The following is a 21,750-nucleotide window of genomic DNA, read 5'->3' as shown; positions in this document are numbered from 1 at the left end:
CATGTCTGTATGTGTGTGGATATAGATATACTCACACACATCTTTATATTCATACTCTATTATGTTACTCATCATAAAATATAGGAGGCAAAGGGGTTGAGGGTTTTATGGGTGCATTCATGTGAGTTCTGGTATGTTAGGAGATATTACTTTGTAATTATCTTTACTCAGGAAGCAAGTGTGGGTTAAGGGAATGGGTGTGGGTGCCAAATTGACAAGGGGTACATGGGGATGTTCTTTTAATGTGTCAATTTAGCTAGGCTATGGTTCTTAGTGGTTTTGCCAAACCCTGAACTAGTTGCTATTCCATAATGTAATTTAACAGAATGAAATGTGATCACTTTCCATAGAGTATTTCAATCCAATCTAATATAATGAAGCAGTGGATAGGGGAGTCTATGTGTGATCCACATGCAGACTACAGATACTTTGGTAGTTCCCTCAATTCTGCATTCTTCCCATCATCTGATCCAGATCTTGGGACACAAACCTACAAAAGTGTGCCAGCCCTGTGATTTCATGAGCCAGCAGACATCTCCCATCTGTCACGTGAACTACAGATTTTCGACTGTCCAGCACCCAATTGCATGAATCAATTCCTTGAAGTAAATATATAGGTACAGACATAGACAACACAGATGTATATTACTGGCTCTGTTTCTTTAGAGAAACCAAGACAACAACATTTCTCCATTGGAAAGTTAACATTTTACCTTTGCAATTAATAAGTATATAGGGGAAATACCTTAAATTTATATAAACATCTTATTTCTCATCAAATTTTCACCCCATTAGTTTTATACTATTAAGGATGCTTGTCTGAACAAATCAGTATCATAATGGTTACCAAATGGTGATTTTCCTAATTCCCTAATTCTTTTTACATGTATTACCTGACATTCTACTGTAAGAAAAGGAAGAGACGCAACCTCTACTCCCACCTACTTATATCTGCGTGTACAGATACATTCTTATTTCAGTCGACAGGTTACATTCCATTGTGATCAGTATTCATTTTTATGCTAGCACTATCCCAGAATAAGCTAGCAAGAGTAGAGTCCTTCAAGCCGGCCCTGTGTCACTTGCTTCTCCTTTGGGTACTTCTTTACATACTAGGGTGTTAGTGCTTAATGAACCTCTCAACAGAGAGAGCCTGGAAAAAGATTAACAAATTTAACAGAATGAAATGTGATCACTTTCCATAGAGTATACTCCTATAACCATTTCGTGGTTTTGTGGGTAGATGAGAGAAAGCAAGGAAGAAAAGAGAATGCACCTCAAATTCCAACTGAACACTGTACTTTCCGCCTAGCCGTCTCATTACCCATATTTAAAACATCCTTTTCCAAAATACAAAAACATAGCTTCTGTTACCAGATAATTTGCTCAATCTTGATGTAACAAAAGTGGTTTTTAACTTGCAAACTCATAATTCTGCAGGAAATAAATGACTACAAATTAAAGATATACATTGGAATACCTATACATGTTTGGGGTGGATTTTTTGTCTTCAATCTTAAGACTATCTATTCATAATAACGTGTTCAATACAGTGGAGGATAGTTTGTCCCCTTCTTTCTCTCTTCTGCCCTATGAAGTTATATTATTCACATAAAATCCAATTCTTCTTTTTGCTTCTAACTTCATTTACATAATGTTATATGTATAATGTTAACATACTCCAAAATTCAGGCTATTCAAAAAGGTAAACTCATTAATCTAACAACTCATTCCACCATTTCTTTAGTCCAATTTCTGCACCTCGTCATTTATACCATGTTCCCATGCACTATATCTAATTTCTTCTCTACCCTTCTTGTGTTTCATTTGTATGTAACCTCAAATTTTGTGGAAAAATGAAATAAAAAACTAAGGGAATTCCTTAGCAAAGGCTCTGAAGCCCCCTTGTACATGTACATTGCCTTGTGTTGATTGCTAACTAGGAAGCACACTGTCTATGCTCTTCTTGTACTTTGCTCACATCCTAAAAGCGATCATTCCACCTACAAACCATTCCATATTATATCAGAAAGGGTTTCCTCATTCTTTTTACTGTGTGGATATCCCAAAGTTTATTCATGCATTCTCCTATGCATTGGCACTTAGGTTATTTCAAATACGTCAGAGTTATAAATAATGCTATAGTGAATAATCTCGTCCATGTGTACTTTTGAATTGCTGGTGGCAAATTTTCACAGCAAATTCTGAGAAGTGAAATTATGGGGTCAAAAAATTAAAACCTATGTAGTTGTGTTAGATACTTACAAATGCCCTTCCTAAAAGGGATTATGTCCAATTTGCATTCTTACCCACAATTTATGAGATGTCGCAGGCATTTTAGTGAATGATAAAATCTTCACTCGGTATTAGTCACTATGCACAGATTAACTCACATTTCTTATAAATAAATTACTGAGATGTATAATCCACATACCATATAATTCAGTATGTGATTCAGAGCTGTACAACTATCTCTGCCATCAGTTTTAGCACATTTTCATCATACCCTGTGGTGAAATGTGTTCTTTAATGTACCCTTTTGCCTTAGTTCTTTAAAAAACATTAGACTTTTCCCCAAAGTCCTGAGATGTTGTTACCTTTGCCCTAATTTTCTACCCCCAAAGGATGTGTTACTTTTGTCCAGGTTGACTGACATTTTCTAGGTGCACAGTGAACAACTTATAACTTGATACTTTTATCTCGTCCCTGGACTGTAGTAAATTTGCACCTTGCAGGGATTGGTCAAGAGGCCATGCAAATGAAGTGAGTTGAAGCTTACTATGCAAGTGAAGTGACTGTGGTCTACCTAGAGGGAATGGTCAGCTCTAGGCCCTGGAGGTGATTCGGACTTGAAGATTGTGCACTGAAGCAGTTAGACCTCAGTAGACTTAGAAGCAGCAAAGGAAAACCAGAGAAAGAGGTGCAAAGACCCTCCTAAACGAATAGTAACAGGGGCTGTAACACTGAAAGTGGCACAACAGGTATGGAAGAGGATGGGTGGTAGAACTAGTAAGCAACAAGCCAGAAGGGCACCTGAGGCAGAGTTGGTGTTGATGGGTGGCAGAGCCAAGAAAGCCTGTCCTCAGGGGGCCAAGAAAAGGCCTGAGCTGGTGAGAGGAGCTGGGAGGGCAGTCCACACTGAGAAAGGAGACAGTGCCTGTAAGCTTCCTGATCCTCATCCTGTTCCTTAGTAAACCATTTAATTGTATGGTCTATGCATTCTGTGTGGCCTTTGCAATGAACTGTCCAAGGAGAAAAGTAGAATGTGCTGTGGGACAGAGCTGGAGTCGGAACTGGTAAAAATGTGGTGAGTGGAGGTATGTCTGACTTTCCCCTCATAGGGATTAACTTTTTGCTGATAATAGATCAGGGGTGCTCACACTTTTTCAGCATGTGAGCTACTTATAAAATGATCAAGTCTAAATGATCTACCAACTACAGAAATGCAAAACATGTATTTATTTTTATTACACTCTTTGTATGTACAATGTATGTACAATGTACAATGTTTATGTACCTTGCATAACCATGAGTCCATATTGTACAACACAACCTAATTAACTATGGGTATTTTTTTGTCATTATCTGAGTTTACTCTGATGACTTCCACTGAATAGAATAAACCAGGGATGCGTAATCCGGACAGTAGCTGCTGACAGCCAGCCTCAAGCACACTTCCAAATGATCATCACTCAAGGTGGAATGGACTTAATGAACTTAAGGCTGACTAGCATGAATAAGTAGAACCGAATCATGCAGTCAAGGAGGTAGCACATTGTCTCATGTTGGGTACTTTCCCTCTGTGAGTTCCAGAACTGTTCATGTACTCTGGACTTCAGCTGAATGTCGGCTTGTAGTATCAAAATCTCCCATTCCATAGGAAAGTAATCGATTTTTGTCTTCTTACTTGGTCCAGTTTCCCCACTCATTTTAATACCCTTTCTTATATTCAAAAGGAAAAAAACGGTCTAAAACTTGGCGTTCACTTAGCTTGTCAGTTTTGCTGCACTTAGCGCAGCTGCTTGCTCATCTGTTTGACATCTAAGATTGCATCTGATTGGCTGTGCTGTATATCAATTAAGTGACGCGACTGATGATAGGCTTACATCTATTTTTTTAATGCCATGCAATCTACCCACACTACATTTGTGATCGACTGGTAGATAGCGATCAACGTATTGAGCACCCCTGTAATAGATCATTCCCATTGTGAAGTTAGCTTCCAATGCCTTCCATCCTTTTCCCTATTTTTGTTATAAATCTGCAATATTCTGCACAACCACCATATAATATGTGGTTTTTTATGATACACCTCTTTAGTGTAATGCTTTCAAGGTATGTCCAACTCATTCTGTGCTGTGAGCCCTGTGAGGCAATCACCATCATTGGATCCACAAGACTTTGCACCCACCGAACTGTGATCTTCCTGCATTCTGCATCACTACACATAGCTGCGTGAGTCTGTAGAGGGACTTATGGGCTAGTAGCAGACCTACGGACTTGATCTGCACTGGGCTGGGACGTTTGCTTGATATATAATAACTTCTTGGTATAAAGCTTTCTCTTACATATGAGTGTTACTGACTTTGTTTCTCTAGTCAAACTAGCCTAACACAACCTAATATTCCAGTTCTAATAACTGAAATAAACAAAATAACCATGTGGGATCATGTAATCAAAGCACAGTGGAATTCCTTGTGGTTGTTACTGAACTAAATACTAATCAGCATTGTGTATACATTAGAGCGCAGGTTGTAATAGCTCCTAATGTGGAAGATTTGTATTTTACATAGTACATAGTGGCTTGTATTCATTGTTAAATACAATGAGTTGTACGAGCCCCCAATAAAATGATTTTAAAAAGAAAAACAAAACAAAAAAACCATGCTTTCCTCCCCTGTTGTAGTCAGCCTACTGCCTTGTGCCCAGGTTGTATATATGTAAGCATACATTCTTTTTGATAGCATTTTACAGATTAAATGACCCAAAACATGTCTTTTAAAAATAACTGGATATATACAGGCACATAATGAAGGGACTTCGGAAAATTCCTGGGGAAATGCCATTATCTTTTAATTCCATTTTCCATAAACCTTTTGAAGTCTCTTCATACATAGTACATGGCTTATGAAAACCAGGATTAATGAAATATTTTTTAAATTACTGAAATAAATTTGTGCCTTCCAAACATCTGACCTTTGCCCTCATCTGCCAAGTCCATTTGCCTGAAACTGAACTTTGACATACTACCAAAGGAATCTAACATGACAAAACTAGTAAATATCCCATTTCCTACCACTAAAACCATTCTTGTAGGGGGGCAATTTAAAAAAATTAAAACATGCTTGCAAAATAATAAGAATTTTAAAATCTTCAGAGGTTCTTGAGGAATGGGGGTGGGGAGGGCAGGGGAAAATGAGGAGCTGATACCAAGGGCTCAAGTACAAAGAAAATGCTTTCAGAATGATGGTGGCAACAAATGTACATTTAAATGCGCTTGACACAATGGATGTATGTATGGATTGTGAAAAGAATTGTACGAGCCCCCAATAAAATGATTTTTAAAAGGAAAAACGAAACAAAAAAACCATGCTTTCCTCCCACGTTGTAGTCAGCCTACTGCCTTGTGACCAAGTTGTATCTATTACTGCTAATGGGGCGCTCCAAAGCCATGCTTTCTAACACGGATCAGAAGAGTCTTAAGTAACGCAGGTCTACAGCAGACTGGAGGAGGAGGAATGTCACCTCCTTTTGGGCCCAGAAAGCAAGAGAAGAGATGAAATCATCACCCACGTCGCGAAGGATATAACCTGTTCTTTCCTTGCATCATTTGGAAGAGGAGGTTGCTTCTCAAACTACTCCTTGCTAACCGAGGGCAGTCATATTAGAATGCCAGTTTGTATTACCACTGAAAAGTATGAAAATGCCCTTTCTCTAACAGTTAGCAGTGTGTATGGCTGAACATGTTTATTCCTGACAATCTGATGTGTAAAATATGTTATAACTCAGTACAGCTTTAATTTGAACTTCTGCTATTATGAGAGCATCTTTTCATATGTTGAAGAGCAATTTTTCCATTTATTTGTGAATCATCTGTCTTTTCTCTATTTTTGTGCTGGGTGTTTTTCCATTTAGCCTTTTTTTACTCCTTCACTTTTAAACATGTCTAGCTGGCATCTGTCCTTTGACTTTGTTTTTGATATTATTTGCCATGCAAGTTTTTTCTTTTAATTTTTATGTAATTAAATTTAAGTCTTATCTTTTGTTACATCTGGATTTTGAGTGGAGAGAAAACTATCCTTATACCCAAGTTACAGAAGAATTTACCATGTTTTTCTTTTTAAAATTTTATCTCTGATCTATTTGCAGTTTATTCTTATGTATGATTTTAAGTATAAATCTAATTTTACCTTTTTTAACTGGTTAATTGTTTACTTAAAAAATTCATCTTACAACTAAGTCCACATAGGAGAAGCACCCCAGGCTTGTGTGAGCCAAAGATGACAACAACAAAATTCAAATATGACGAAGAGTAAAGCACTAAGAGCTAAAATGATAAACACCTAGTTTATAGACGGTTATGGAAGACAGTGAGCACTCAAAACCCATCTGCACATTATCTAATTAGATTAAGCCACTAGCAGATACCCCTCTAGCCACAGGCAAGGGTCTCAAACAGCCTTACCATCAGACTACTGTAATAATCAGACTACTATAGTAATCAATGTAATCTTGATTATGCTGGACCAACTTGGTCAATTGACCTCCCTATTGACCCAACCTGAGTTTGGTCTAGGTGCAAGTTATCTCTTTCTTGTTATATGACAATAATTTCTTCCCAGGCTTTTTAAATACTGATGGTAGTCTTTTCTTTCTTACTTATTATTTGCATTTTATATTATTATTGTTTTATCCTTACCACTTTATTTTTATTTTTTCTGTTGGGTTTCCCCAACAGAAGGTGTGGCTACACAGTGATAAGAACTAATGCAAGGGTTTATAGTAGATGTAGGATGGTGGGGGTGTGGCAGATAGTGCAAGGTGTTTGGGAGTAAACAATGAATGTGGGAAGGGGAGGGAGCACTAGAACCAATTGTGATTACACATTTTAAAGTGACTTAACCATAGAACAAGAAAATGTTCCAAAATTGTGGTAATGATTGTACAACGTTCTTGATATGAATGAACTATTGTATTGTATGCAATCGTGGATATGTGCCAATAACACTGAGTTGATTCTGAAAAAAAGAAAGAAAAATTCAAGTCCATCTTTAGTCCAGTGACATAAGATATCAGGTTTGTCATATAATAAATACTTAAGTCTATATCTCAATTTTTCTATTCCATTCTAATAGTCTATTTGCATGATATTAAAAAACACTAATAGACCAGAAGTAATTTCAGATTCCTTCCCAACTACATCTACTTCCTAAAAAAGAAAATTAAACGCTATCAATAGGTAACCATCGCCTTTTGGCTCTCTGCACGGCGCCATGGCAGTTGGCAAGAACAAGCGCCTTACCAAAGTGGCAAAAAAGTTGCTAAGAAGACAGTGGTTGATCCGTTTCCTAAGAAAGATTGGTGTGATGTGAAAGCACCAGCTATGTTCAATATAAGAAATATTGGGAAAACACTAGTCACCAGGACTCAAGGAACCAAAATTGCATCTGATGGCCTCAAGGGTCGAGTTTTTGAAGTGAACCTTGCTGATTTACAGAACGACGAGGTTGCCTTAGGAAATTTAAGTTAATTACCAAGGATGTTCAGGGCAAAAACTGCCTGACCAACTTCCACAGCATGGACCTGACACGGGACAAGATGTGCTCCATGGTCAAGAAGTGGCAGACCATGATTGAAGCTCATGTTGATGTCAAGACTACCGATGGGTATCTACTTTATCTGTTTTGTGTTGGTTTTACTAAAAAACGCAATAATCAGATTCAGAAGACCTCTTATGCTCAGCACCAGCAGGTCCGCCAAATCCGAAAGAAAATGATGGAAATCATGACCCGAGAGGTGCAGACTTGAAAGAAGTGGTCAGTCAATAAATTGATTCCAGACAGCATTGGGAAAGACATAGAAAAGGCTTGCCAGTCTATTTATCCTCTCCATGTTGTGTTTGTCAGAAAAGTAACCATGCTGAAAAAGCACAAGTTTGAATTGGGAAAACTCATGGAGCTTCATGGTGAAGGTGGCAGTTCTGGAAAAACTACTGGCGATGAGACAGGTGCAAAAGTGGAACGAGCTGATGGCTATGAGCCACCAGTTCAAGAATCTGTTTAAAATTCAGAATTAATGTTAACAAATAAAAGATCTTATTGTGAAAAAAAATAGGTAACCATCAAGAGACTAATGTATCTAACCACACACACATCACTTACATAAGCAAGTTGATGTAGGTAGAAATGGATCTGCTTATTTACAAATATAGCCTTATAATTTTCTCCATCAATTCATAATGGAATCACAAAAAGCAGTACTAAATTAGTTTGTAGTTTGAAAGAGAAAATTATTTAATTATTTTCAATATGTTAATACTCTAAGCCTAAACATTCCATAGCACTACTACATACCTTTATTATTTTTTCATTACATTCACAAGTTTATTATTAGATTTTAACAAGTCATATAGGAAGTAGTAAAATAAAGAAAACAACACTTTTCACTTCTGCATTTACAAAATGTGAATCATACTGGTAACTTAATCCTAATATAGTTGAAAAGTGACTTCTCTCCCACTACTAAGGATGTCCTTCAAGCCCAGTCCCTCTATTTTAAGTACTAGAGTTTCACCTCAATAGTCTACTCAAAACAATACTCCTTTTTATATCATTACTTCTTTTTCTACTAGACCATACCAGTAAACTTATAATGCTATTAATTCTCAACATTAGCACTAAACCCACCTACCTCTCCTAACCTCCTCTTCGAGCTTTCCCACCCACGAGAGCAAGAAACTTGGGAAGAATGCACATCCTCACTGTTGCAAACTTTTCTATTTCCATTGTCTCAAACTCCCTCCCATGAGGCTGTAATGGTTCTACCACAACTGCTCCTCTCAACAGCACCAATGACCTCCACGAAGCTCAGTCAGGTGGTCACCTCTGAAGGCTCTTCTTAATCAGCAGTGTCTTTCCACCCCAACCCCACCAGTGACCATCTCTCTCCCCTTTTCACTATGTCATGAAGCCAGAACCATTCTGGTTGCTGATTCCTTACTTCCTCTCTTCTGGGCCTGGCCCAGCTCCCTATCTGTAAAGAGTCAGCAAAAGCCAAGAGGGCTACAGTGAGGAAAGAGACACACAGCTGTGCTTGTCCTGCTCGTTCAAAGCACTAGACAAATACACCAACACACAGCAGCAGGAGGGAGCCAGTGTCAAAGAAGGCACAAACAGCAGACCGGAGTTTCAACTGCATAACTAAATTAGTGATTACGTCTCATCCAGCATCCAAGAACTGCCAAGTACTTCTTAATTAAAAACTTTGTTTCTACTCTCAGTGACCAAAAGGGGATATTTGAAAATTTACTTTATTCTTAGCAAGAAGGTATGCAAGAATATTCATTATCAGTGAATCTTAAGAGTTATTGTTATTAATATGTTTTAATAATCACTTTCCCCAATTAAAACACTAAAGCACCTTAAATCCTTTTATACTCCCCCCCCCCCCAACATATACTCGAGTATACGCCAACCCAAATATCACCCAAGGTACCCAATTTTACCACAAAAACTGCATTAAAAATGTGCTGAAAAACTCAGCTTACAATCAGCTTACATACGGTAGTTGACATCCCTTTAATTCACAAATGAGTGAAATCATAGTTCATGTTCAAAGATTATTTACTATATAGACAAATTTTTATACCTTCTTGCATAAATGAGAAAACATTAAGTATGTTGTAAAGCATTAAAAAGAAAGGTCACTTGAAAGACAACATTCTGCATATCTGCTAGTCAAACATCAAGTGACTGCATTCAATTATCCCCAGAAGTAAAAAACACAGAAAGAAATACGCTAAAGAAATAGCTTCAACAAAGTCCATGTACTCTATTCTGGACTAGAAAAGTAAAAAAGGACTCCCTTGTCTATGTGCACACATCTGCACAATTTCTGATTTGAACAAGGCTTCATGGATTCATGGACATTGGTTTAGTAATTACCTCAATCAATCCTAAGAGATCAAGTTAAAAGACAGAGCAAAATAAAAGTCAAAAATAGGTCAGGTCTGCTAAAATTGACAAAGAAATAACTACTGATAACAAGGAAATAAACAATAAAAGCACTACTTACATAAGTACACAGTAATCTGGAAAAGGTTGGCCTAGAGGCAAACAATCCTATCAAAATCCAACAAAGCACAATATACTCTTGCTATATTAGAGCAAAGTACAACAAATAGTTTCATGTCTGTAATCCTGACAGATACCTAGTAAACCTAAGAAAATGTTCATAATACATTTTATAAAGATTTTAGTCAAAAACTAAGAGATGGTTTTTCAAGAAAATTCACCTAAAATAAAGCATGTGCTATCAGAACAGTGAATAAGGAAAAGTAAATCATTAACCAGCAAGCCAATTCCCATGATGAACAAACGCAAGAGCTTTTTATACGCCACCTGCATTAAAGGGAATACCTAGCCTCTAAATGGGGAATATCCCTTTAGTTTTGTGAAACCCAAAAGGCCCTGGCAACTCCCAGAGGTCCTAGGCATTTCCCCTAGAACCGTCTCAGTAAACAAAGACCTAAATTTGAATCTTGAATCTAATCATGTATTTTAGGTATGTTTCAATGACTTCAATTTTTAATAAAGCATTAATTTTAACATCTATAATATATAATAAATGCAAATATTTCATGTTTTTTCTGACAGGGCAAGAAAATTGTTGGCAACTAGTTTTTATCTCATTCTTTGTTTAAAGATTAGAGAGAGGAAGATTTTTAAAACTTTGTAATCATAATTCCCAATTTTACATTGAAGTGATGTAAAAAGAGAGAACTGTATTTTACATCTACAGAGTGTTGCTTAAAGCTACGTTATCATTTTAATAGGCCCTAATACATCAAAATGGCATAACTTCTACCAGTTCCTTAGTCTGGCTATCCTTAAATTTGCCCGATATTTATTTCTTGGGAAAATAAAGGAAGAGAATAATAAAATATGAGGAAACTGAGAAAATGCATTAAAACATAGAATTCACAAAACATGTCTCATTGTCAACTCTAACTATGGTTCCACATTTTAAAAAGGTGCTCTTGCGGCATAATGGGGCAAGTGTTGGGCTCTCAGGGACAACGATGAGATTGGCTTCTCCCTGTGAAAGCAGTTCTACTCTGTCCTACACGGTCACTCTCAGTCAGAACGGACTCAATGGCAGTGGCCTTGCTGGTGTTTTGGGGTCCTATGTTTGGGGATAGATCTGCTCCTGTTTAAAGGAATAGAAAGTCCTATCTTTCTCCTGTGGACTGGTTGGTGGCTTTGAACTGACGTTCTTGCAGTTAGTAGTCCAAGACATAAGCACTATGCTACTAGGGTACTCCCTGCTCTTAATATCAGAACCCATTAATAGCAAAATACATTAATTTTACTGAAAATTTGTACCATTTGAGAATAGCCAAAACATTACACAGTACATGCTTGGAAAGTTATGTTAAATTAAATTGGTAGTGTACATGAGAAGAGAAAACCTCATGTAAAAATTTGTTTTGAAGGATTACTGGCATGGGGCAAATGTGGGGGCTATGAGGGGAGTTGGACTCAAAATAGATCTGCCCTCAAGTTAAAGCTATATATATTACTAGAAGTTAAAAACTAAATGTTTTTTTTTAAACCTAAATGCTTATTTTCCTTGACTGCTTGGCCTATAGTTGTATACTTATACTGACTGGATCCTTTCCTGTCAACACACCCAGCACTTCAAAAGACCCAACCACTCTGCCAAGATTTTTGCCTTCAAAGAGCCTCTGTTGCCATGGCAATCTCCTGTTCTCCAGGAACCAGGTTAGCAGCACCCTATGATACATACACAAATGGGGTCCAAACTCGGTATGATTCCTCCTTGAAACACAGGGCATATCCCTTCACCATCAAACCATTTTTAACTTGCTGTGATACAAGGTATCCAGTAGTATGTAAGCAGTTACCTGGATTGCTTAAAAATACAGTGGCTGTGCTTTATACAATTGATGTATGTATATGTATGGATTGTGGTAAGAGTTGTATGAGCCCCTGATAAAAATGTAAAAAAAAAAAAGAAAATGATTAGGACAAAGAATGTACAGATGTGCTTTATACAATTGATGTGTGTATATGTATGGATTGTGATAAAGAGTTGTATGAGCCCCTAATAAAATGTTAAAAAAAAAAAAAAGAGGAGCTATGTCCACCACCATTGGATCCACAAGACTTCGCACCCACCAACCTGTGATTTTCCTACATCAATGCATGTGCTTGTGTGAGTCTGAAGAGGGATTTATGGACTAGTATCAGCCTTATGGACTTGAGTTGGACTGGGCTGGGATGTTTTCTCGATAGATGTCTACTTCTTGATATAAAGCTCTCCCTTACACATAAAAAAAATACACAGCGGCATTTATTTAGGGGGAAAGTAGAGTATGGGTAGAAGGTTATTTTATGTTACAAAGAAAATGGTTTAAATCAGTGGTTCTCAACCTTCCTAATGCTGCCACCCTTTAATACAGTTCCTCATGTTGTGGTGACCCCAAAACCATAAAATTATTTTTGTTACTACTTCATAACTGTAATTTTGCTACTGTTATGAACCGGGTGGCCCCTGTGAAAGGGTCATTCAACCCCCAAAGGGGTCACAACCCACAGGCTGAGAATCGCTGGTCTAAATGAAGGACAATGAAATAAACCACTTGGTTCCATTCTAAAGCTCAGTGTGATGAAGGATTTCTCCCTTACCAATATGACGATGTCAAAACTCATTTCCTAAAAATTCAAGCAAAAGGTACAAAGCATAGAGGCCTGGTACTTTGGCTAATAATATCCTCTTATCCTTTCGTTTTTAAGAGACTAAGAGGACATAACACCTTATCAAAATTAACAAAGCTAAATACTACTTAGGACTAAAAATGTCTTTTTCCTAGGAAGAAACGGCAGAGGTTCTAAAGCCATTTCTAGAGTACACTCTGTCTTAACTCCATGAAGAATGCATGTGCTAATAAATGTCACATGTGGAAAAACCAAAGCTAGAGTTCAGGGTTATGTTTCCAGATATAAAATACTTTTAACCAAAACAACCTTTTTTCTATCTCTATTCCACTTACAACATTCCCAAACCAAGTAAGTGTGTGGGGGGGGCGGGGGGGGGTGCTTTTGTTCTCAGTATATTATTCAGGTTGTCCTCAAGTTAACCACAAATATCAGGGCAATGAAATAAAAAAAAAAACTCAAATACCCTCTAAGAACAAGAAAGAGGATGACCTGTTAAGACTCTGAAAATGAACTCAATTTAAGAACTCTGTGTTCCTCCAAAATAAAAGTTAAAATAAAGGGTATTTAAGTGCTGGATTATCTTTTTGCAAGCTATTTCCACTGTAATTTCAAAAAGTGATGCTAAAGGGATAAAAGAATTAGACTTGATACATCATACAAATGAAAATCCCCTTTGAAGAAACATTCCCTATAAGTCTTTTATTTATTTTTAAAAATCATTTTATTGGGGTCTCGTACAACTCTTATCACAATCCATACATACATACATCCATTGTATGTCAAGCACATTTGTAAATTTGTTGCCCTCATCATTCCCAAAACATTTGCTTTCTACTTGAGCCCTTGGTATCAGCTCATTTTACCCCCTCCCTCCCCGCTCCCCCTTCCTTCATGAACCCTTGATACATTATTAATATTTTGTCATATCTTACACTGTCTGATGCCTCCCTTCACCCTTCTGTTGTCCGTCCCCCACGGAGCAGGTTATATGTAGATCCTTATCATCAGTTGCCCCTTTCTACTCCACCTTCCCTCCACCCTCCCAGTATCACCACTTTCACCACTCTCACCACTGGTCCTGAAGGGATCATCTTTCCTGAATTCCCTGTATTTCCAGTTCCTATCTGTATCAGTATACATCCTGTGGTCTAGCTGGATTTGTAAGGTAGAATTGGGATCATGATAGTGGGGCAGATAGGAAGCATTAAAGACCTAGAGGAAAGTTGTATGTTTCATCATTGCTATACTGCACCTTGACTGGATCGTCTCCTCCCCGCAACCCTTCTGTAAGGGGATATCTAGTTGCCTACAGATGGGCTTTGGGACCCCAATCTGCACTCCCCCTCTTTCACAATGATATGATTTTGTTCTTTGATGCCTGATACCTGATCCCTTCGACACCTCGTGGTCACACAGGCTGGTGTGCTCCTTCCATGTGGGTTTTGTTGCTTCTGAGCTAGATGGCCACTTGCTTAATGGTCTTTTATTTTTCTACCAATGTGCAAGCTATAAGCCTATAATTCTCCAATATAATCTTTTTCAAATAAGCAATGCACACATGCGACCTTATGCAGTTCATTTAAGTACACATATATTAATGAACACAGTTGGGTTCCACTTATTAGGGAACTGAATTCCTGAAAGACCAGCATTCACATTATCATTTCAAATATCTGGTAAAAATCAGAGCTGAAAAGGAAGCAAAGATATCTCAAGAGCTCACTATTTGTCAGTATTTTAGAGTAGGAAGTAATTTGGGATAGCGCCTTGTCTTCTGCAATGAAAAAACTGAGGTCCAGGTAGTATGCATGCATCATTAACTGGAAGCATGTTTTCTATTTGAAGTGTGAGTTCTTTTGACATAATTGCATTTTTTTCACTCTTCATGTTTACAAGATCTTTTCCTTAATATAGATAAAAACATCAACTGCCTCCACTGCCAATAAAGCTGTTATATTTTTTAATAGAAGCTGCCCAACATGAATTAGACTAGGTCAGTGATCCTAAAGATTAATGGCTACTGAGAACAACAACAAAAAGGTTGTTAACAGACATCCTCTGATTCAGGAAATCTGGAGTTCTGTTTGAACCAGCGGTGTCTAACATTTTGCAAAGCAACATTAACTACCAAACATGTCACACACGCAAATTCAATCAGTTTCACACCTTACAAAGCAGTAAAGAGAAACTGGCACTTTAAAAACAGCTAAAAGTAACTACTAAAGCTGTGGCTTTTAACGTTTTTTTGACCAAAATCCACTGTTAAAAACATTTTCTATCACCACCTAGTGTACACAAATGTATATTTATATGGCAAACTAAAATTTTATAAAAGCAATCTTCTACATGTGGTGCATTCTCATAGTTTCCATTCTAATCTCCCTTTTTATACTGTGAGACCCACTAGTGTTTTCTCAGCCCACTTATGAGTAATGGTCTTGCATTTGGAAAATGCTGGAAAGTAAAATTAGCTATTGTCAATGCTGCGAGAATGCCTCAAGAAGATGTTTCACAGACATTCGTTTGTTCAAACAGTAAGCATTTGCCATGTGTAAATGCTGTGTGTTTTATACTCTGTGCTAGATGGCAAGAGTACAAACGTTCAAGATTGCCTATGCAAACACAGTCTTGTACTCGCGTGGGTTTTATTTTAACTGTAAGGGCAGAAAGTGAAGGGGAAAAGAGAGACATGTTCACTCATTTATTTTTTAAGTTTGTGCTGTGGGGAAGCTTTTTCTCAGATGTCTCCAAGAGTCTAACAAGGTTTATATATAAAGCACAATGATTAATGCAGTGTACAAGATTTCTCTCTTCTACTAGGTACCTGAGACTCCCCTGACCACATCTTTACAATGTCCGATGCTTAGTGCAGTGCCTAAGTATTGTACAGTACAATACTCTGCAGAAGGTGCTTACTCGCTTAGCTTTTAAGAGCTGGGAATTCTAATATTCATTTTAAAAGGAACCAAATCTGAGGTGGAAAATGGATCTATATCTCAAATAATTAGAATAAGACACAATAAAGTAGCTTTGGATTAAAAGTACTTTTAGATAAAATTATTACATTCCTGACATATCGAAGCAAATCCCTACAAATATAATCTTTGCTCACATGTTTGTAAGACTTTTAAAATTACTCAAGAAACTTTAAAAATCTGACTCAAATTACACCAAATGCTGCCATCTAGAATGATTAAATCATTATTAAAGACAGAAATTTATACCTCTAGTTAAGAGATTTTGTTTCTACATAAGTGAATATGTTCAATTTAAAGCTTTTTTGCAATAAACCAGAATACAATTAAATTACATATTTGCCTAATGTATTTCCAAGGTTTAAGAATCAGAGAGAATGATTTCATTTGTAAAAGACAAATACACATTGTCTTACAACAGCTAATTATTGATTTTTCAGATTAGTGTCAAAAAACTGAATGATAATCTTGCTATTTCTTCTTAAAACAAACTAATTGAAGCAAGTGCCTGTGACCTACATCTAAGTCAGTATTTGAGGTGTATTTTGCTCACAGAATCACCAAAACGCATGATTTGTAAACTATTTTAATGATTAAAAAAATAAGCACAGCCATTTTAACCAAATAAGTATTTGATACTCGAAGGTGGAATTTGTTCTTAATTAAGTAGATTATAGTCAGGTGGATGCAAGACTCTTCAATGTTGATTAAACTGCCTACAATGTCAATTTACAAGGAATTAGACTCTTGGAAGAAAATGGCTTCGTGTGTGTGGAAGGTTGTTTCTCAAATAAAAGGTGGATTCTTGCTTCAATTTTTTATAATCCCAGGTCATTAACCAACTTCCACAGCTCTTCAACAGCTATCATCAAGCTACCAACGATTTTGCTATCTCTAAGAAATAGCTCTGACAGCCACAAGGAAAGACGGAGCACCTGAAAGGCAGTTCAGGTGGAAAAATGATCTCTATCTCAAAGACTTAAGGGCTGGGAAATATTAATATGTTTCCATTGGGAAGATATTATATTCACTCCATTGTTGGGCAGTCGTAGCCTCTCCATGGAAACATTGAACAGATAGTCAATTAAACTGGTAACAGAAATTAGTCTTTACACCCTTACATCGCAAAAACAGCCTCATAGTAAAGGCTCAATTTTTCTTGAATAAACAAGTATTTACAGACCTATGATGTGCCAAACACTGTTAGGACAGAGAAAACTACAGAAAATAATGTGGCATTGTTAACACTGCTGGCCAGATTTACCTGTAAGTGGTAGTCCTGGTTTATGAAGACTTTCCTCATTCATGTATTTTTTGGCTCAAGAGAACTCAAAACAACCAAACTTATTGCTACTAAATTACTTCCAACTTACAGTTTTCCAAGGCTATAAATCTTTACAGGAACAGAAAGCCTTGTACCCTGAGAGCAGCTGGTAGGTTTGAACCTAAAAACCTTGTGGCTGGCAGACCAATGCATAAACCACTATGCCTTAAACTTGCCCACATAGGATTACCCCTTAGAAAGACCAGTGCCTGGCACCCTTCTGCTAAACGCTCATCATCAGTCTCAAATGACTGCACATTAGAATCATTAGAAGCACTTTTAAAAAATCACACTGTCTGTGTTATTATTTCACATCAATTAACTCAGGGCTTGTGGAGGAGGAACCTAGGTGATTACAACATACAAACAGGAGGGTTTCTCTGTCTCTACTCTTCATATCACAACTGAAGAAAACAGGGGACTTCTACTTTTAGCTATAATGAGACTGAACATACCCTCCTCCCGCCCACTGCAAAAACGACTGGAGACTGAAAAATATGTGGAATGATCACTTTCAGACATTAGGAAACAAACTATTTAACATTGAGAAAATGGAAACAAAACTAAGGGAACGCTACCTTCATCCTGGTTTCCTGCCTAGAGACGATTTACAGATCACTGCCCAGGGAAGGGTCTCAAGTAAAGCAAAGGAGCCTGTCGCACCAAGTGAGATAGAACTAGAGCACTGAGAGGCTGACGCAGCTGCAGTTTGTAGGGTGGTCCTGGTCCAGCGCAGGGAGCTATGCAGAAATCAAGCCCCTCTTGAGTAAGTTACTAATAACAAATCACACAAACATAAAGAATATCTTCACAACAGCTCACAGAAAAGACTGGAGAGTTGTAAACTCAATGGTTCCCTGAGTCCAAACAAGACTGGGAAATGTTTAAGTTACAAGCAGCCATAATAGAGCATAAATGTTGAAAATTGGAAGAACTCCTAAGCGTCTCGGAGGGAAGTCTTTGTTAATGGGCTGAACTATTCTTTGTGTACTCTTGAGTAAGGCTTACCCTTATTGCGATTTTGTTGTTAGTTTCCATCAAGTTGACTGCAGTTCAGAGTGACGCTGGAGTGCACAGAAGTGCTCCTTTTGTTGTTACCGTTGTTGGGTTCCATCAAGTTGATTCCTGTTCACAATGACCTTGAGTGCACAGTCCACGTGCTCTAGATAATTTTCTAGGCAATGACTTTTCCAAAGCAGATCACCAAGCCTGCCTTCCAAAGCACCTTTGGATGGGTTCCAACTACCAGCTTTTTGTCTAGTAGTAAAGCACTTTCTACCATTCAGGGACTCCAGACCCACCCTGGAACTCTAGACCTACCCCAACAAAACTTAAAAATGAATCTTGGAGGAAAAAAAATCTTGGAAGAATCAAATTGATTCCTACTAAAAACTTCCTACCAGAACAAAGCCCTATACTCTTTAAAGGAAGGCAACAAAATCCAAACACTAAATAAAGTACGGTTTATAATATCCAGCATCCCAGCACAAATTACAATATGTGTGCTGAACAAGAAAAGTGTAACTAACAGACCTAAAATAAAAAGATACTAACATTGTGCAAGTGAATTTTTAAAAAGCTATTATAAAATATCAATGATTTAGGGGCTTACGTGGAAAGCAAATGTTTTGAGAATGATGAAGGCAACGAATGTGTAAGAGTGCTTTACACAATTGATGTATGTATGGATTGTAATAAGAGTTGTATGAGCCCCTAATAAAATGATTTAAAATGTATATCAATGATTTAACTTGAAACGGGAATGGCATAAGATACAAGATGCAAAACAAAAAAATTAAGTTCTAGGAAATAAAAATGAGAGCATCTGTAATGAAAACTTATAGGATGAGCTGAACAACCAGTTAGAGACTGAAAACAAATCAGCGAGTTTAAAGACAAAATAAGAAACTATCAAAACTGCATTATAGGGAGGGAACAAACAGGACCTCAGTGATCTTTAGGACACGGAGTACTAAGGTATTTGTACTCAGAGGTCTAGAAGGGAAAGGAATAAAGTAGATAGAAAAAACACTGGAAACCAAACTGTTTCAAATTTGATATTATTAACACATTTATCAAAGCACACACTAGCTCTGTCTCTCTTATATGAACCTCATAATCAAATAGTTGAAAACCAGAAAGCCTTAAAAGCAGCCAGAGGGGAAAAACCTAGTACAGAGAGAGGAACAAAGATAAGAATTAATGCAGACTTGTCATAACAAACTATGAAAGTCAGAATAAAAAAATTTTAAACCTTTAAAATGTCCAAATAAGTCAATCAAAAACCCTCTGTCTAGCAAAAATATTCTTCAAAAATAAAGGGGGGTGCGGGGAAGCCAACAAACCAAAATGGAAACCTTTTTTTACAGCAAAAAAAAATAAAGAGAATCCATTGTCCAGAGTCCTGAACTAAAGAAACTTTAAGGATATTCTTCAAACAGAAAGAAAATGAGACAAGATGGAAGCTAGGATATACACAAATAAAGAATATCAGAAATTAAAAACTTGTGGATAAACATGTCTTCTCTTAAGACTAATCAACATGAGAGAGAAAACATACAATTACCAGTATCAGTAAAGAAAGGAGACTTTACAGATCCTAAACATGAAAAGATAAGAATATTCAGTTAACAGTACACCAATTCCTTGAAAGAAACAAATTATAAAAACTGATCCAAGGAAAATAAAAACATGACTAGCCTTTAATCAATGAAAAAAATTTAACTTTTCTTAAACCTTCCTATAAAAAAAGTATCACACCAAGATGGCCTTATTGATGAATTCTACTGCCTACTTAAGAAGACATAATAGTACCATTTCTAGATAACACTCCCAGAAAGCATAAAAAGAGGGAGCACTTCCCAAACCATCTGATGGACACAACATGACCCTGATTACAAAACCAGCGAAAGTATAAAAAATAACAAAAGATCAAAACCCATCAAAGCACAGATACAAAAATCTTTATCAAAGTATTAGCAAATCAAAGGCAGTTTTATCCGAGGAACATAAGATTGATTTTAAACTCAAAAAAAAATCAGTGTTCTTCATCATATCAAAGGAACAAAGGAGGAAAAAACAGTAGATCATCTCAACAGATCTAGAAAACACATTTGACAAAACTTTGACCTGTTCATGATAAAAATGCTTAACAATGAAATGTAAACCCCTAATTGGCAATAAAATTTACACTAAAAAGAACAAACTAGAATTAGAAGAGTATATCCTCAACCTGATAAAGCATATTTACAAACCTAGAATTCAAATTAGTGGTGAACAAATGAAACAAAAATTCAGTTCTCATCACTCTCATTGATTATTTGACACATGGTACAACCACTACCAAAAGTCAGTAAAAGGAATAAAACCTTTACAGACTAAATGAAAAAAATGCATTTGTCTTACTTTATAGATAACAAGATTGTATACATATCTTACGGAAATTATGGAAATATGTGATTTATTTCAATAATGTCAGATGATACAGTCATTACACAAAAATTAACTGTATTGCTTTATGAGCAACAAACAGAATGTGAGTTTTAAAAATATATACAACATTAAAACTGTAAAGCATTGCCAAAGATATTCTTACAGAAAATCTAAGTAAACTGAGAGAGCTATCATGTTTGTGTATTAGAAGACTCAATGTTAAAAATCTCAGTACTTCACAAATTGATACACATTGAATCACTTTAAGATTTCAAATAAAATTCTAGCAGGCTTTTCTTTTTTGTGTGTACAAACTGACAGGGTGGTTAAAAATGTATACAGAAATGCAAAAAATCTTGAACTCCCAAACACACACATTTTTTACACCAGATTAAGCACTCACTATTCTGAGATCACATCCATTTCTACCGGAGATTTTCCTTATGCCTTCTCTTGCCCTTCTCCTGAAAAGCTACTCTCCCCTCCCCTCCCATCTCCAGGCTCTATTAGAACCAAAAAACCCAAACCAAGCACTGCCATCAAGCCAATGGTGACTCCCAAAGGGTAAAAGATAGGGCAGATCTGGTCACGGGAGTTTTGAAGGTGTGTAACTCTTTGCACAAGTAAAAAACCCTTTCTTTAGCCCGCAGAGTGGCTGGTGGTCTCAAACTGCTGACTTTAAGGTTCTCCCTCAAATGCCACCTCCTCTACAACTTTTCTCTTAATAAAGCCAATGCAAGTGTGCCTGTCAACATTTCTATTTATCATTTTTATGCATTCCTTATCATATTTAGCACTCCCCATCTCCCACACTATTTTGTAATTAATGCTACTCAGTAAAATAGAATTTGTTAAATTTCAAGTAACTAACTTCCCTGGCCCCATGGTAGGAAATTTCACAAAACAGATTATTAGTATAACAAAATAGTTTATGCTTTAAAAATTAACAACTCCATACATACTGTCAGTCTTTCTACACTGGCTCCCAGAAAGTGAATTTTCTAATGGAGGGAGGGACTTTTTCACTTACTATATTCAGGTTTAATGTGCAGAAAAA

At 36.8% G+C, this 21,750-nt stretch overlaps 1 protein-coding gene and 1 pseudogene across 3 annotated transcripts in view; one reads left to right on the top strand and one right to left on the bottom strand.

Moving 5' to 3' along the window:
• TCF12 (transcription factor 12) overlaps positions 1–21,750 on the bottom strand; it is a 349,715-nt gene that overhangs the window by 307,006 nt on the left and 20,959 nt on the right. The window lies entirely within an intron of this gene.
• LOC142426397 (small ribosomal subunit protein eS1 pseudogene) lies at positions 7,494–8,284 on the top strand (annotated as a pseudogene).

Source organism: Tenrec ecaudatus, chromosome 14 (genome assembly GCF_050624435.1).
Source record: "Tenrec ecaudatus isolate mTenEca1 chromosome 14, mTenEca1.hap1, whole genome shotgun sequence".
NCBI lineage: Eukaryota > Metazoa > Chordata > Mammalia > Afrosoricida > Tenrecidae > Tenrec > Tenrec ecaudatus.
Note: the sequence above shows the minus strand (reverse complement) of the source record. Positions and strands in the feature narration are given on the sequence as shown.